This window comes from Emydura macquarii, unplaced genomic scaffold (assembly GCF_026122565.2).
Source record: "Emydura macquarii macquarii isolate MOO-44397 ecotype Brisbane River unplaced genomic scaffold, CSIRO-AGI_Emac_v2 contig_1027, whole genome shotgun sequence".
Lineage (NCBI taxonomy): Eukaryota > Metazoa > Chordata > Testudines > Chelidae > Emydura > Emydura macquarii.
This window is the reverse complement of record NW_027131164.1, coordinates 3145748-3163848: the sequence shown is the minus strand read 5'-3', so window position 1 is coordinate 3163848 and position 18101 is coordinate 3145748.

The following is an 18101-nucleotide window of genomic DNA, read 5'->3' as shown; positions in this document are numbered from 1 at the left end:
CTTAAAATGCAGATTTATTTAAAATAGAGAGAAAATCATAGTAGAAGAGAAAAAAACGATTCTGTCTCATTCCTCAACTGAGTACTCTGCAAAGCCCCGTGAAGTAGGTGTCTCTTAAATTAGTTATAAGCAAAAAGAAATGAAGATTTTGCCATTTGCTTGAGCCCAGTTTACCATGCAATCCACTTCTATATCATTGACCTGTCCTCTTCATTATTTACCACTCCCCCAATTTCTGTGTCACCTGTAAATTTTATCAGATGTGAAGTTATGTTTTCTTCCAGGTCACTGATAAAAATGTTAAATAACATATGGTCGCAAACTAATCCCTGTGGGATCCCACTGGAAACATCCCCACTCAGTGATGATTCCCCATGTACAATTACATTTTGAGACCCAGTCATGAGCCAATATTTAACCCTTTTAATGTGTACCATGTTAATTTTGTATCATTCTAGTTTTTCAATCTAAATGTAAATGTAGATGTAAATGGAAATTTTAATTTTGTCGACAAGACAAAAAAAAAACCAGGAAAAACTCTGACAAAACATTCAACCTATAGAGTCTGATCTTGCTCCCAAATCAGTCAAACATTGATTGCCCTGGTGAGAGTTACTCTTTCAAATCTATTTCTAGAATGTATTTTATTTTCCAGAATCCCTTCAGTCACCACTGGGACAGATCATGATACCCTTATGAGCACTGAATTGTAATTTATACCACGAATAATCCCACTGAAGTCAGGAAGACTGCATCCTTCACAATTAGTTCAATTCAAAATTATCACCCTGAACTCCATACATACTGTGTACTGCTGAACTGTAGCAACATCTGGATGCACAGTTTATGCTGGATCTTTTGGGCCTGATTTCATCATAGATCAGACAATGTTTGCCACAAAAGGAGATAACTATTCATATATGCCAAGCAGTAAATACGCAGTACAGTGCTGGTTTTATACAAGTAATATGTATATATATTTAAATAATAATTTATTATTATATGCTTCAGAGAATACTTATATAATAGAATCATAGAATCATAGAGTTGGAAGGGACCTCAGGAGGTCATCTAGTACAACCCCCTGCTCAAAGCAGGACTAACCTCAGCTATATCATCCCAGCCAGGGCTTTGTCAAGCCTCAGCTTAAAAACCTCTAAAGATGGAGATTCCACCACCTCCCTAGGTAACCCATTCCAGTGCTTCACCACCCTCCTAGTGAAAAACTTTTTCCTAATGTCCAACCTAGACCTCTCCCCCTGCAACTTGAGACCATTGCTCCTTGTTCTGTCATCTGCCACCACTGAGAACAGCCTAGCTCCATCCTCCCTGGAACCCCCTTTCAGGTAGTTAATGGCTGCTATCAAATCCCCCTTCATTCTTCTCTTCTGCAGACTAAACAAGCCTAGTTCCCTCAGCCTCTCCTCATAAGTCTTGTGCTCCAGTCCCCTAATCATTTTTGTTGCTCTCCGCTGGACTCTCTCCAACTTCTCCACATCCTTTTTGTAGTGGGGGGCCCAAAACTGGACACAATACTCCAAATACGGCCTCACCAATGCCGAATAGAGGGGAATAATCACTTCCCGCAATCTGCTGGCAATGCTCCTACTAATGCAGCCCAATATGCTATTAGCCTTCTTGGCAACCAGGGCATGCTGCTGGCTCATATCCAGCTTTTTATCCACTGTAACCTGCAGGTCCTTTTCTGCAGAACTGCTGCCTAGCTCGTCGGTCCCCAGTCTGTAGCTGTGCATGGGATTCTTCCGTCCTAAATGAAGGACTCTGCACTTATTCTTGTTGAACCTCATCAAATTTCTTTTGGCCCAATCCTCCAGTTTGTTTAGATCCTTCTGTATCCTATCCCTACCTTCCAGGGTATCTACCACTCCCCCCAGCTTAGTGTCACCTTCCTGAGGGTGCAATCTACCCCTTCTTCCAGATCATTAATGAAGATGTTGAACAAAACCGGCCCCAGGACCGATACCTGGGGCACTCCACTTGTGACCGGCTGCCAGCTAGACATGGAGCCATTGATCACTACTTGTTGAGCCCTATGCTCTAGCCAGTTTTCGATCCATTCATCCAACCCATACTTTTTTAACTTGCTGATAAGAATACTGTGAGAAACCGTATCAAAAGCTTTGCTAAAGTCAAGGTATATCACGTCCACCACTTTCCCCACATCCATAGAGCCAGTCACCTCTTCATAGAAAGCAATCAGGTTGGTCAGGCATGACTTTCCCTTGGTGAATCCATGTTGACTGTTCCTGATCACCTTCCTTTCTTCCAAGTGCCTTAAAATGCATTTCTTGAGGACCTGCTCCATGATTTTTTCAGGGATTAAGGTAAGGCTGACAGGTCTGTAGTTCCCCGGCTCATCTTGCCTCCCTTTCTTGAAGATGGGCACTATATTTGCTTTTTTCCAGTCATCAGGGACCTCCCCCAATTGCCACGAGCTTTCAAAGATAATAGCCAATGGCTCTGAAATCACATCAGCCAACTCCCTCAGCACCCTCGGGTGCATTGCATCTGGCCCCATGGACTTGTGTATGTCCAATCTTTCTAAACTGTCTTGGACCTGATCCTTCAGCACTGCGGGATGTTCACCTCCTTCCCATATTGTGCCGCCCAGTGCAGCAATCTGGGAGCTGACCTTGTCTGTGAAAACAGAGGCAAAAAAGGCATTGAGTACCTCAGCTTTCTCCACATCCTCTGTCACTAGGTTGCCTCCCCCATTCTGTAAGGGGCCCACACTTTCCCTAATCTTCCTCTTGTTGGTAACATACCTGTTATATGATCCAGTTAATGACTAAAAGTGTTCAGACAGAGTAAATTGCCTCTTAAAAACATGCTGAGAGGAGGCTGGATGGCTGAGGAGATAGATTGGTAATTGAGGTTATATACCCTTTTATTTCTGTCACTGGTTCAAAATCATTGTAGACTAGTAGTGACTGAATACTGTTGCTGTCTGATGGCTGCTGGGATGGGAATATAACACTGACTTCTTCAAAGGGTCACAGCTCCTGAGGGATGTGAGCTGTGATGAGAAAGGGTAGGCTGACTCGGGCTTGGTCTGTGAGGCAAAAATTGCTGTGTAGACATTCAGGCTCAAGCTGGAACATGGGACCTGTGATGGTGGAAGGTCCCAGAGCCTGGGCTCCAGACCAAGCCCCATAAGTCCAAGTCAACCTACTTGGGCCAGTCATGGGTCTTTTAGTCTAATGATGTACACTTAGGTCTAATTTATGAAACCACAACACAACACAAAACAAACAGATTCTTTGGCCTTCCCAGGCTGAAACCATTCCTTCTACTCTTGGTGCAGTGTTCTCCACAGACTTCCTTTAAGAGGCAGGGACTAGTCTTTTTAGTTCAGTTCCCACACCCTACCACAAGGGAGCCTTACTGCTCACTGCAAGTCCTGTCTTAACCTTGTCTCTGAACAGCTAAGCTACAGGCTTTCATATAATCCTGGAAATAACATGATCCCTCACTGGCCGCATGATGCCTCTGAGACTACATTTCCCAGCATTTAGAGCTACCAGATCCCCCAAAAGATGCTCTAGGCTGTGCACATGTGCTCTGCTACTGTTGTCCTGGTTCTCATTTAAGCTAAGATCATTTTACACAATTCTGGAAGCCAAAAATGAATGTAAATTATATATAATTTACTCTCACTTTTCAAGGCCCATTTGCAGGTTAACATGATGTAAATGGCCTTAGTATGAATGAGAATCATGTGCTATATCTAAAAATGTTTTGCAGTATTAAATATAGGGAATGGTATATAGGATAAATTACAGAAAACTGCAATGGAAAGAAACATTTGCAGATAAAAAAAAAGGAAAGCATGCAGTCATGAAACTAAAGGGACAAAGCCATCACTGGTATAAACTGGTGTAGCTCTACTGAAACAAAAGTAACTATGCTGATTTACACCATCTGAGGATCTAGCCCTGGAAGATGGAGAGAAAAATGTAGAGGCATAAGACAGAAGGATCTGTTTTAAGATAGACAAGGTGGGGGAGGTAATATATCTTTTATTGGACCAGTTTCTGCTGGCGAGAGAGACAAGGTTTCAAACTTACACAGAGCTCTTCTTCAGTTCTGGGAAACATGCTCAGAGTGCCACAGCTAAACGCAAGGTGGAACAGATTGTTTAGCATAAGTAGTTAACATATTTCAAGGGATCATTTGAGGTGAAGTGCCCTGTTAACATCCCTCCAGTCACAGGGGAGAAGGGAAAGAAAGGGAAAATAAATGCAGCTGTGGGAGGGTTTTAGTGGGTTATAGGTTGTTGTAATAAGCAATAAATCCAGTGTCTCTATTCAATCCATGATTTTTAGTGGCTAGTAAAGCTGTGAATTGAAGCTCCCATGCATATCTTCTGAAGGTGTTGTTCAGTTTTTTTTTGAGAATGAGAACTGCAAGGTTAGATACAGAATGATGGTTTCATGAAAAGTTTTCACCCTTAGGTGAGATGTGTTTTTTTTTTTTGTCTTTTGACATTTTCCTGTGTCAGTTTATCTGAGAACATAGTGATTTTCTGGTTTCACTCACACACTTGTTACTGGGGCACCTGATGAAAGTAGTGCACCTACTGAGACATGTTTGTGGTCGGCATGAGTAAGAGCCACGGATCTTGAAAGGTATGTTGTGGTATGTCGCTTACCATAGCAGTGGTATGTTGTGGTATGTTGCTTACCATAGCAGTGGTATGTTTGTGGGTTTTCAGACTTTAAAATGACATTTGAAAAAAAAAGATGGAGAATTGATGTCAGTAAAGCTATATGATCAACATTCATAGGGCTCAAGTGAAAACACCCTTCAAAGGAGGGGCACAGGTATATCTTGGAATATGGGTTTGTAAACAATGCTGGTGTATGTAGATAGACCATGCAATCACCTACTCTTCTTCATCCTCCTCTTTATTCTCTTTGCTTCCATCTGCAGGCAAAATGCACTGCACAGTAGGACAAGACATTTCAGAAATCCTAGAAAGGAGGAGAAAAATGGCCAGGTTAGTGAACACGCTGATCACAGCACTACTTATTGGCACTAACAGCAGTACATGTCTGAGGGCAGTTGGAACATATGGACAATATGGTTATCCTGTCAGCATGCCATAGTCAAGCAGGTCTATCAAGGGAGGGTCAATCTTGCATCTATCAGAGTCAAAGAACAATGCATGATAATATGTTTCTAGGTGTCAGCAAGGAACTTCCATTTACCGTAAAATTAGAACATAGCTGTGTCTTGTCTTTTGCAAGAAATTGCCATCTCTGTGCAGGAGCTGGCCCCTTTCCAACGTTTATTCCAAATGCATCTTTCCGTAGGGATATGGGACAAATTGTCACTGGTCCAATACATCATACTCAAAGTATAATATGCCAAGTGCCTGGAATGGCTCACTACATGAAAACATGCATTTTGAAGGCTTGCTGTTCACACAAGCAATTTTTTATTTAGTTAATTAGGTAGCTCATTAAGGGCTTAGTCTTAAAATAATGCCTGTACCTGTACTTTCACCTTCCAAAATGATTATATTTTTTATTCCAGAAATAGCCTAAGCATCTTTTGTTTTAGTTTGGTGAGTTGGGTTTGGTTTTTTTTCCCTTTCTTTATAAACATCTCTGTGGGCAACTCAGCTAGCATTTAGATAAGCTAAAGGTTAAAGCACAGAGGCAGGCAGGCAAATATGGAAATCCTATTTGGATTGCAGAAGGCTATTGTCTGTCTTATCACAGCACTCATTAGTGCTCAGGGCTGGAATGGGCATGAACCTTGTTTGAAGTCAAGGCCAAAACCTAATGGTGAAAGACAGAGAAAGTGACCTAGAATAATTAAAAATGATACTGTTGGTGTATAATCGATGTTAGCGCTTCTTACTGGAGAGTAAATGAAAGGATGTAATGTATATTATTGCCTTATTTAAGTGCTGAAGGACAACTCCTCCTGTTAGGGAGAATCCTTCTCTGCTCTGCATGCCTGGCTAGATGTCAAAACATAGTCAGCATCCCAGAGTAAAAGAGGTTTTTGAACCATTTCTATGGATTATTTAGGTGCAGTGAGTTTCAGCATTGCCTGTGTAATGGTTTTAACCAGGAAAATGGGAATCTGCAGAAATATTCAATGCCCAAGCATAGTCTTTATTATGAGCTACTGGGAGCATACTTGATGATTTGGAAGTAAAGATGGGTGAAATTTTTTAACAAATGGTTTATGTGCTGAAAAAATGCAGTTTCAGCCTCAGAAAATGAGGGGAAAACATCAAAATAGTCAAAAATGTTTTATTTTCATATTTTCTACATGAAACATTTTGACTTATCGCTACAAAATAATGTTTAATTTTGCTAGAAATAGATAGTTAGGAAAGAGCAAACAAACCAAAAATAAATTTAAATAAAGAGTTTCAGGCCAAATGAAAGAATTGCTTTCATTTTTTCATTTCAGTGAGAAAAAACAAAAAATTTTCGTTTTGGGTTGACACAAAAGATTTTTTTTCTGATTTTTTTTCAGTCAGCCCCCAAACCAAATAATCAGTTATTCATACAGCTCTATTTGGAAGCACTCTAGGACAATTGGAGATGCTGATAAACACTCCTATAGGAACAGAAGTGGGGAAACATTCAACTTAATGAGGCAAGGTGATGCCATCTCACAACCACCACACTGGTCCAAACCATTGGATGCTCATGTGAATTTGTATATTAAAATTGGTGAAGTATTTTAAAATGGTTTGTTTCCCCTTTGGCATCTGACACACTGGATGTGTATGCCTGACAGTTCTTATTCCAGAAAGCAAACCTTAATATCTTCTGATACCTTAACTTGGAGTTTTCAGCTTGCTAATACTTTGAGACAACTAGAGAACTCTCAAGGCTTTTTCCTCCATCAGAAACTGATACTTACAACCTTAACTGCAGGTTAAATGAAGTTTTTTGCTTGGGAACTGTAAGTTCAGTAAAAGGACAACTCAGAAGACCCTTTCCTTTCAATAGTGCTCTTTCTTGTCATGATTAATATTGTAGCTGCACTGTCAATAGTTTCCAGGGACTGGCACTCATCCAACTTGAGGCTAGATTGTTTTACATCAGTGCAAGCACTTATATCATATTCTGCTGCTGCATAACTGTACACAAATTATGAGGGCAGGAACTTGCATTTCATAAAAATAGTGATTCTGAAAAATAAAAATCTTTAGCAAGTTTAAGTGTGATGTGATTCTGTAAATTAACTGTCTCTAAGATAAAAAATGGGGAAGAAGACAGACCATTTGTCTACAGAGCAATTAAGATCACAATAGCGTAACATAAATTCTAATGTGTTCTAATGTGCTGGGCACTAACTGGGCTGTGTGGACTGTACAGGTCATCAACATATTACCCTAATTGAAAAATGGTACTTTTGCCTAACATTGTGTTGTAACATATAACCAGTTATTTAATTCGCTATACAACTTCCCCCACAGGTTAAATCTCCTTTAGAACTCATGTTCTGGCTACAACTGAAGAAAAATACATATAATAAAAACTCACTTGTTCTGGGCCAAGAGGGGCATTTTGAGGAGGGTTTTGAAAAAGGACAATGTGGAACCTTCTTCTGAGAATTATCTACGGTATCTCTCCATCTTATGTTGAGACCACACGTATGAAATGAGATCAGCTCCACAATGCTGCTCAGCAACATGGATGTATTTCAAAAGATGCAGCCTCTGTCAGAAGCCTTAAACTTAAAGACACACTTTCCAGATCAGCATGCTGCTGTTCTTCAAATATGCCTCTTTTTCATTCTTTGCAGAAAGGCAAATGATTCACTCATTATCAACAACATTATCATCAACATTAGCCACCCACTTGGCACCTGGTTGTCCTCTCTCTCATTATTTATGCATCCTCTCAAGTAAATATCTGCCATTTGAAAGTCTTGCTTCCAGTCCAGCATTGTCAACCATGATGCTCAGAGAAGTTCAAAGAGATGGAGAATCCAAAATGTATTCCTTTAATATTTCTAGTCATTTCCCCCGCAGCTTAAACAAATAGTCATAGCTGGGGTTTTTTTTGTTTTGTTTTGTTTTTTGTTTCCTCCCTTTTACCAATGTCACAATTGAAAGAGCTAACCTCACGCTCATCTCATGGTTCAACACCTTAGACATCAACACCTAATATGGCACTCTGTAGAGGTTTATTGATAATCTAAGTATTATATGTAATATCCTCTGGCCTGGTCTGGCTGTAATATCCACAAAGAATAACCAGGCATGAAGCCTGGCATTCCTTTTGGGATACCATATTTGGTTGGTCAAGCTTTGCTTTTCCAAAAACTCCCTATGAGATCTCATCAAATAGTTCCTAAAGCTTCCTTTTAACTACAATTCAGTCAATGGACTAGCCTGTAATTTCCAGGAATATATTTTCCTTCTATTACTAGACTCCTTCCTATCCCCTGACTTGCTAATGTGCACCTCTTTCACTGATACCTTTGTGTCCTTCTACCATGCTCAATTCCGCACCTCCCCATTTATGCTGGTTTTTGTGCTCAGAACAGCTTTTCATTTCTCATGGGTCAAGCTACTTCTGTCTCTCTCATTCTATCCTGCTCAGGTTCTTATACCGCACCTATCACTGTGATAACTGATAGCTAAATTTTTCTATGACACATACTTATTTCATAAAAACTTTCCATACTGATGGCCTGACATGCAATGGAAGGATGTGTCTTATTGTCATTCTTAATTTTGCAGTGCATAATTAACCTGTAGAACTGCCACAAGGGAATAACTGTAGAAAATACCATATCGTAGCAAGATCCAAAAATAATGACATGAATAAGAACAGTAATGTGTGCATTTACACTGACTAGAGTAAACTTACAGTGACTATCAACATGCCCTGTGGAACAATTTTTTCTTCCGGGTGGCCAGAAAGAATTTCCCCACCTCCGGTGGCCAAATAAAGCCAAAACCCAGGTCTATGGAATGTTTTACAGAACAAAAATCTTCTACTGTCAGGGAGTTTATTTCCTAGTTTAAAATCGATTCCACCCTTCCCCAGAAGTGTCTGCCTCAAGCTCTACCAAAGCAAACACAGCGGCATAAGAAACCACATTTTACACTTCATGCTTATAACCTTCCTGGGGAGCACACTCCATCCTCTCCCCCCACACCACCAACTCCTTTCAGGTGTCTTCCTGGTCAGATGGACAGGTGCTATGGTCTCCTGAACACCCATTACACTTTGTCCTCTCTAGGATAATTGTCTTGATTTCTCAAGGAATCCTACATTTCCAGGAATCCTCTCTCTCCTGGACCTTGAAGAGAGACCAACCCTGAGCCTGCCTTTTCCTTCTCTGGGTACATGTCTGCCCTGCAATTAGACACCCACAGCTGGCCTGTGCCAGCTGATTCAGGCTTGCAGGTATCTGGTTGCGGAGCTGTTTAACTGCAGTGTAGACGTTCGGGCTTGAGCTACAGCAAAAGCTCTGGGACCCTCCCACCTCGCAGAGTCCTAGATCCCAGGTCCCAGCCTAAGCCCAAACATCTACATGGCAATTAGGCAGTCTCTTAGCCTGACACCCGCAAGCCAAGTTAGTTGGTACGGGCCAGATGTCAGTTTTTATTTGCAGTATAGGCACATCTAAGGTCACTGCTGAATGGTGCAGCCCACCCTGCCATTGGAATGCAAGTCTACAGTGCTAAAACAGAACCAGCTCAATCAATTTTTCCTAAACTGCAAACAGCACTCACTCAGATCCCTTCCCACTCCCCAACCATATGCCCTGTCTTAGAGGAATTCTTCCTGGGATGAAGGAGCACTGGGCCAAGAGGGTTCTCCTCCTAAGCCTTAAAGTACCAATACACCTTTTTACACTATCCATTTTATAATAGTCTGTAATTTCCTGGAGAAGTTACATAGGTGCTAGGCCATATTAGTCTATTGGGGGCAATTGTTGGGGAAGGAAGCTGGACTAGAAGGACTTCTGCTCCTTTCCAGGATGGCATTTTTTTCTATATCTGGCTTTTACCAACTTAATAGTTACAGAAGCTCTATAACGTTAAATATCTTGCCTAGAGAGCTCTGTATGTATCTTAGATGACTGAGGCACTGTGGAGATTTTTATAAACCTAACTGGCAAGTAAATGCTATTAAAGAACAACAACAACAAACAACTCTTTTAGATAGAAAGAATGTAATTAAGGAGTCTCAGGGGTCCAACAAGTTTCTCATTGAGAAGAGAAACCACAACATCTCATGAAACCATTTTGCCTAGAGTGTAATCTGACAAGTCATGCTATTTTTCTGTAAATTATAGGCTGCCATTGAAACATAAGTATATAAACCTACTTATCACAAAGATTTCAAAATGTGAATACACATGAAAAAATTCTCTCTTGCTTGAAAATTGGTCCCAAATTAATCTAAAATAAATCAATGCATAAAAGAAAGAGGAAAAGAAAATATAAGTATGCACCCTTCTCTTTGTTGACCCCAACATCTTTCATGTTTCTTAATGGTGTCAAATAGAATAAAACAGGATAATTCTCCAAGAAAAAAATATAGCATTTAGTAGGATATTTGAGAAGTTGCTACATGACACATACAATAACATGAAATAATTGGCGTTTTGTAATTTGAATAATCATAAAAGAATGATGATGGTCCACGTGATGTATCTTAATTAAACTAAATACAAATTTGCACAATAGATATAGTAATAGCTCTGGTCAATCAAGAATTACTTAGTTAGCTGATAGACCCATATAAGTGACCTTCCCACTCCTTATACTCATCAAGAATTCTGGAACAGTGATAATCACTCAGAGTTAATAACACATCCAGCCATTTTATTCAGTAATCACCCTTAAAGAAACAATATTAAAATATAGAATTTTCATTATATTTCATAGTTTATTACTGTTAATGGAGTCAGTATCAAACTAATGTAAGATCCTTATTTTTCAAAATCAAATTAAGAGAAAGATTAAGATGTCTGGAATATAAAACACATTTAATATACTTGAATGGTAGCACTGACAAGATATGAATATGAGTTGGGCTTATCCAAAGGACTTAAGTGCTTTTGGGCACCTACCTAACTTATGTGATTTTGAAAATCTCACCTACCTTCTCAAAATTTTCCAAAATTAAAAATTGCAATGTAAATTTTCATCAAGATAGTCAGTGTTCAACAACAAACTCTTGAAACATTTCAACAACAGGTTCACTGGACTTTTTCAGGGTTTTCAACAAGCTGTAGAGCTGGCTGAAATTTTAAATGATTGTAAATGTAGAAATTTCATTTTTTTTATATTTACTGATTTTTTTTCAAAACCAGTAAATTTTTTTTTTACCAGCTCTTATGTCACCCTATAGCTATAAATATAGTGGTTTGGAAAATAAACATACTGCATAAACCTATGAAAACAAACTATGGGCCCACAACTGTAAGTAATAAATCCCTGTGTAAATTTACTTGTATGAGTTGTCCCATTGAAGTTTACTACTTAGACAAGTAAATTTATGCACCTGCGTAAATGTTCGCAGGATCAATTCATTCATCATATACTTAAACAAGAAAATACTTTTGAACTTTCTGAAACTTCGTACTACCAGCTACACAATAATAATTGTTATGAACAAGGGAGCCTGGAGTAAGAGAGGTATTTTCCTGGGGATGCTGCATCTGCAAAATGATTCTGAATGGTGAATAAGCAGAGAGTTTAGAATTCCTGGAACTAGGAAAGAAGGAGGAGCAACAAAGTTCCACAGTTAGAAGTTTACATTGGAGGGAGTTTATGCATGCAAAGCCCACAAAACACATCTGGGGAGCTACAGCAATAAAAATAAAATCAATCTTTTTCACGCTTCAGTTCATTTACTTTGGTAATGGAGCCATATAACTATTGAAAATAGATAGAAAAGACTACACTGAACCAAGATACTTAGCACATGCCTGGCTTCAAGCACATGAGCTGTTGTATGGACATCAATGCAACAACTGTTGTGCTTTTGCTTCTGTGCATGCTTACGTACCTTACTGCAAGAGAGAGAACATAGGATGACAGTTATGGTTATCTGAAATAATGATAATATTGGGTATGTGTACTTAATGGTAGGAGGAAAAAACCCACATGAGTATGTATTTGTAAGAGCATTAAAATGTTTACAGAAATAATGTGTCTTTTTCTTCAAATATCACAATTACCTGTCCTTAAATTTAAAAATAATTAATTTTGTCAATTGAGAGATAAAGCCACAAAAAGTCAAATGAAATCTAAACTTATCTCAAGCACCTTCAATCTGTTAAAAAGGGAATTGGAATCTTAGATAACTGGCTTTGTCTTGAGATTTCTAATCACTCCTACTGCCATTCTTGCTAAAAATGGTTAATTAAAATATTATTGATACATTGATATTTTCTTAGAGTAAATGCTACAGCACCCGCATGAGAAAGTTATGCTGTGAAATCTTTTTCGCAGGGTCAAAGTGTATTCTCTTCTTTCCGTATCTTCAGGGTGTAAGGTACCATTTCTCAATATTTCTTATATATAGGCCTCATTTTCTTTACATTTATATTGGTATGGCTCCATTAATTTTAATTAACTCATCATTTACAAAATTAACCCCCTCACTTTCTCTCTCCACACACACACATACACACTTTTCTTTATCAAACAATTGAATAACCTATTCAATTATTCTTCAGGATAATTATTATTATTCAAAACATTATTCTTTCCTACCCTGGAAACATCTTCCCTTTTTCCTTCAGATGTTACCATTTCTCTTTTAGCTTATCTATATCAAAGTATTTTTTGGGAAAAGACAGAAAACTCACAGGGTTAAATAATTCTAAGTGTTTTATTTACTAGTTTTACATAAGCTAAGCAAATGCTTGATGCTATCTAGTTCCTAGCAATATTCAGAAAGAGCAGCAGAGGAAGCCTGGGAGTTCTTATCTCTGTGGCACTTGAGACCTGTCAGAGGAAACTAAGAACCAGGCTTATAGAATGTTAATGTTGGATTAGTGTTGCATTTGCAGTAAACTACATTAGAAAGGTGACTGAAAGTTGAGTGAAGAAAGTGAAAAATGGCTTCTTTTTTTTTTTTTTACCAGTGAGTTCAAATGTTCACTCTGTCCTTTCTGTGAACCCCACTGTTCATGGCAGACTCTTTTAACCTATATATAATGCATGAAGAAATCTGTACAGAATAACATTACATGTAGATTGTGTGACAGATTTTTAGATGCATGAAAGCCTTGAATTCCCAGGTTCACATTATTGGGAGTTAGAAAGGGTATGCCATAATCAACCTAGAGTGAGCATCACCTCTCAACACTTCACAGAAATTCACATGGAGAATCTTCAGATGTCGCTCAGTCTGTTCAATCCCAAATTGTTTCTATATGTTACAGCCCTGCAGTTTATCCCTGCACACACGCGCACACACACACACACACACACAACTTTTGTATAGATTCCTATATAATTCTAAGATTTACAGTGGTTACTTATAAAAATATTGTCCTGTAGCAACTTTAGAATTGTGACAGACTGTATCCTCATGTTCATCACTTTTACAAAACTATGATAAATTTTGTACAAAAAAGTATGCCTTGTCAGCTATAATTTGAAAACTCATAATTCACTGATCATTATTGTCCTGGTAAAATAAGTGTGTCAACATTGTATGAAAAGTTATAAGATTCTACTGTAGGATGTTTGTAGGAAGGTGAAGTGGCCTTCCTCTGAGCCTGGGCCCGAGGAAGGGCCACAATGGCCAGAGTGGACAATAGAAGGGCCGGCAGGCCAGTCTGCCTGGCAACCAGGGAGCCGGCTAGCGATAGGTCCTGCCGGCCGGCCAATCCGGCCGCAGTGGGGCAGAGCCTCTGCCAGGGCTGGGAGTACAAAGATCAGGCCCCACCGGTCAGTAGGAGACAGGCTGCTGCTGGAGGCAGATGTGCCGTCCTGCTGGCTGCAGCGAAGGCCTGAACCCAGCCGGGCCACTGCCCCAAGTGAGCGCCCCCTGGAGCAGAGGCCCCAGGAACGGCCCAAGCGACCAGACCTTAAAGACTGGATAGGGCCTCCAGGCCCCAGAGACTGGACCAGGCCACCAGGCCCCAAGGACTGGACAGTGACTGGACCGAGCCCCTGGAGCCTGAGGGCTGGGAGATACCCTCAGAGGCCAGTCCTGACCTGGAGGAGCTGCCCGACACTGACACCCTGAAGCCCTGTTACCTGGAGGAGTTGTCCTCTGCAGAGGAGCTCCCCGCCTTGCCACCAGTCAATGAGGAAGGATTGGTGAGCCTGCCACCAGCCGTGTACCCCAGTGACCCCAAGGACCCAGCAGATACAGGTACCTGAGGATACGGGGAGGACATGGCCCAGGGACAGCCATAGCCATGGCTGAGACAGGTGCAAGACCCTATGGGCATGTTGTAGCGGGAGCTCCGCCAACTCAGTGGCACAGCCTTTGCCACTGCTAGGGTCCTGGACTGGGACGCAGTGGAGTCAGGTGGGTCTGCGTCCTCCTCCCCTCCCCACTTGTCCTCGTCACCCGAGAAGTGTTTACCATCCCGGGCTCTACTGGCCAGAGGACATTGCTTGCTTGCCCGCCCTGCCAAGGGCCGGGGCACCAGACTGCTTGGCTGTCCACCTGCCTAGGGGCCGGAACAAACCACATATGGAGTGATTAACATTCCCTTTTTTGGAAGGTGCAGTCGCCTTCCTCCGAGCCTGGGTGAGGCCGGACAGGACCCCGTGTTACAATGTTACTAAAGCATATTCTGGGGAAGCAGCCCAATCTAGTTCCTCTGAGACAAAGGCAAAATGATGCCTCAGCCAAGTGTCAACATAATCAAGTGAACTATCATCTGGTTAGGCAGCCATTTTTTAGCAGGAAGAAGGGTGTGAGTGAGAAATTTACATCTTGGCACTGGAACAGCTGGGGGTTTCTGCTTAAGCAGATTGGCTGTTGCCTGAACCTGAGCTGGAGAGGATTCTCAAAGAAGAGGCAAAGATATAAAAATGAGGAACAGAGGACACAAATCACCTCCACTCATCTCTACTCATGACATCAACAATGCTTGAAAGACAAAAGGAGCATCACTGAAGTGGGGTGTGGTCATGGCGGGAAGGTTTTCAGCCAGTAAGATGGCTATAAGCATATGGAGAGGGAAATCTTTTCTTTGAATTCACTTAGCTTGCTAAATTAGATATTATTTGCATTTTTACCTTTTTACTTTTTGTAGCCAATTCTGACTTATGACTCATTACTTGTAATCACTTAAAATATATCTTTCTATAATTACTAAACTTATTTTATTGTTTTATCTAAGCCAGTGAGTTTGGATTGAAGTGTTTGGGAACCTCCATTTGAGATTACAGAGTTTGTTCATATTGTTTTCTGTTAATGAAAGGATGAACTTTCTATAAGGTGTACTGCACAGCTGGGGACAAGTCTGGCACTGAGAAGTTGCTGGTGTCACTCTGCAACATAATTCAGTAGTGGATGGCTAAAAACACTCATATCATTCAGCTGGGAGTGAGCTCTACTCATTTCATGAATTTAGAATCAGAGCTACTTCTTTTAGTTACTAAAATGAGTTTTTATAGCTTTTCACTCTTGCTAACAAAGAAAGAAAGACCCCATTCCAATTTTTTACATTATTGATGGAATTGTCTGCTAATTTCCAGTCACTTACACTGAGAAATCTATTGAAAGCAATGGGGGTTAAACACTGTCATTGAAAAGACAATTTAGCCTCCAGAACATATATTACTAGAGAAAATGGATGAGTAGGAAAGAACCCAGCTTGACTCTTTACGCCCTGGTTGAGTTTACAAGGCCAGCAATTTAAAAAAAAAGAAACCCATCTTGTTTACTGGCTACCTGAGAAAATTTGAAAAAGCAACTCTGAGATGACAAATATGGAACCCCACAATGCTATTTTAACAGATTAAAGCCATATTTTAATATCTGTGATGTGGCTTAATTTCTTTCCCCATACAAGGTACGGACTTGCATTTTCCTAAGATGAATTTAATAATTTTCTGTCCATTTTTCTTTGTATTATTTCCATGTTTTCACTAGTACATACATCTCACCTCATATAGTATAATATATGCATAACAATATAGTATTTACCCCACTTTCATATCTTTAAAAAGGTATTAAATCAAACTGAACTTAACACTGATCCCCGCGATACTTCACTAGACCATTCCCCCAATACTGATATGTTACTGTCTATCATTATCCTTTATTTACCACCTGTCATCCATTTTTCAGTCCATATGATAGTGCTCATGTCCTTACACAACTAAATTAACTTTGTTAATAAAGAGAAAGCAAAGAAAAATGATTATTACTAGTACTACAGCTAGTCATCTGAGCAGCAGGTATATTCATTACAAAAAAGTTTAAATTTAGAAATAATGAGTTCTGCTAACAGATTTTATCCTTGTCAATTAATACTATTTCAGTAAATCTATGATAAAAAGGAAATATCTGACTATATATTATATAAATATCTGTAAAATATAGTAATGAAACCAAATGACAGCAGTAGCCCAGATCAAATATAAAATTTTGCTGCTAATATGGGACAAATTACCTTTTCAGTGACATATAAGATTTTAAGCCCTTCATACTCCAAGAGGAGCTCAAAATGGGATTATTCCATCTAATCAGAATGCCGCAATTTTTTATATGATGCAAATTTGGGCCTCAATCCTGCAAAGAGTTAAATTTCACCTAGCCTGCAGTGTTTCAGCCAAAACTTTTTCTGTGAAAAAAGCAGATTTTACTATACCAAAACATTGTGTGAATTTGTTTTGGTTGTGCTGAGTCATTGGTGTTGAAAAATAACTAAAAAAAAAAAAAGTAAAAAATCTTTGACATTTTCAAAACAAAATGTTTGAATTTTTTCGGTTTGAAAAGATTTCTATGAATTTACTTTAGTTTTATTTTAAAAATGCAAAAATATTTGAAAATGATGAAAATTGAAACAAGATGTTTGGATTTTGTTGGAATGCAGCATTTCATTTTACCACAAATGAATTTTTGTTAGACTTTCAATTTTCCAAAGGTTTTGAAATTTTTTTAAAAACTTTTTGAAATTTCCAGTGAATTGAAAAACCACTTATTCTCCCAACTCTACTTACATATCTGCTTATCTTTTCTAGTGAATAGTCCCACTAAAATCATATGTAGAACATCTCTCTCTCTCTCTCTGTCATATTAGATATTGCTATAGATGTAATTAACAGAGAACACAGAATATGTTACCCAATATCTATGGTTTTATTCCTTGCAATAAGTATAATTTATTCATTGTATTATCATTTTTATATTAGCAGGCAATTCCACAGAAAAATTAAATAGACAAAGAACATAAAAAGAAGTGATGCTTCTCTTTTAGAAGATGCTTTTCATACTTTGCTTACAATATCCACTTCAAAGCCAGTAATGGCATCAAAATTAATCATTTATAGTCCATTTTATAGATTCTTATTTTATTAATGAGTATATAACTTCAAGTGCCCACGACAATTTCTAAATGTATTACTCATATTGCTGAATATCACTTGATAGCCATCCGGGAGGAAAATCATTTTACCTGTGATATAAATTACAGTTGAATAAGTAAGAGCACAAATTTGCAGCCTCTTTTACATATGATTAAGAACTATACAATAAGTTCACAAATTGAACCCTGCAGAAAATATTTGCAGGGGCTAAAAGTGAATCATCCATAGAAGCTTCATTTGGAAGCTGAGTGTAGCAAATTCAGGCCTTAAAGGAGAACATCCTACAGTGAGGGACCGGGAGTATGGAGGGGCAAAAATTGTTGACAGAGAGATGCCATAAATTAGTTGTGAGATACAAATATACAAACAACCACAGAACAGGTTCACAGACATTTTGAGAACATGGACTGAAGTTTATGACATTGTCAAAGGCTAGAGATGGAAGGGTTTGAAGCTCGTTAGCCTAAATTCTGTTTAAATCACTTTGGATTTTGAGTGAGTCTGAAGAAGTGCGTAGGCGTTCAGCACAGGGGTGAGTTCACCTTATGCCATATTATGGAGCAGATGA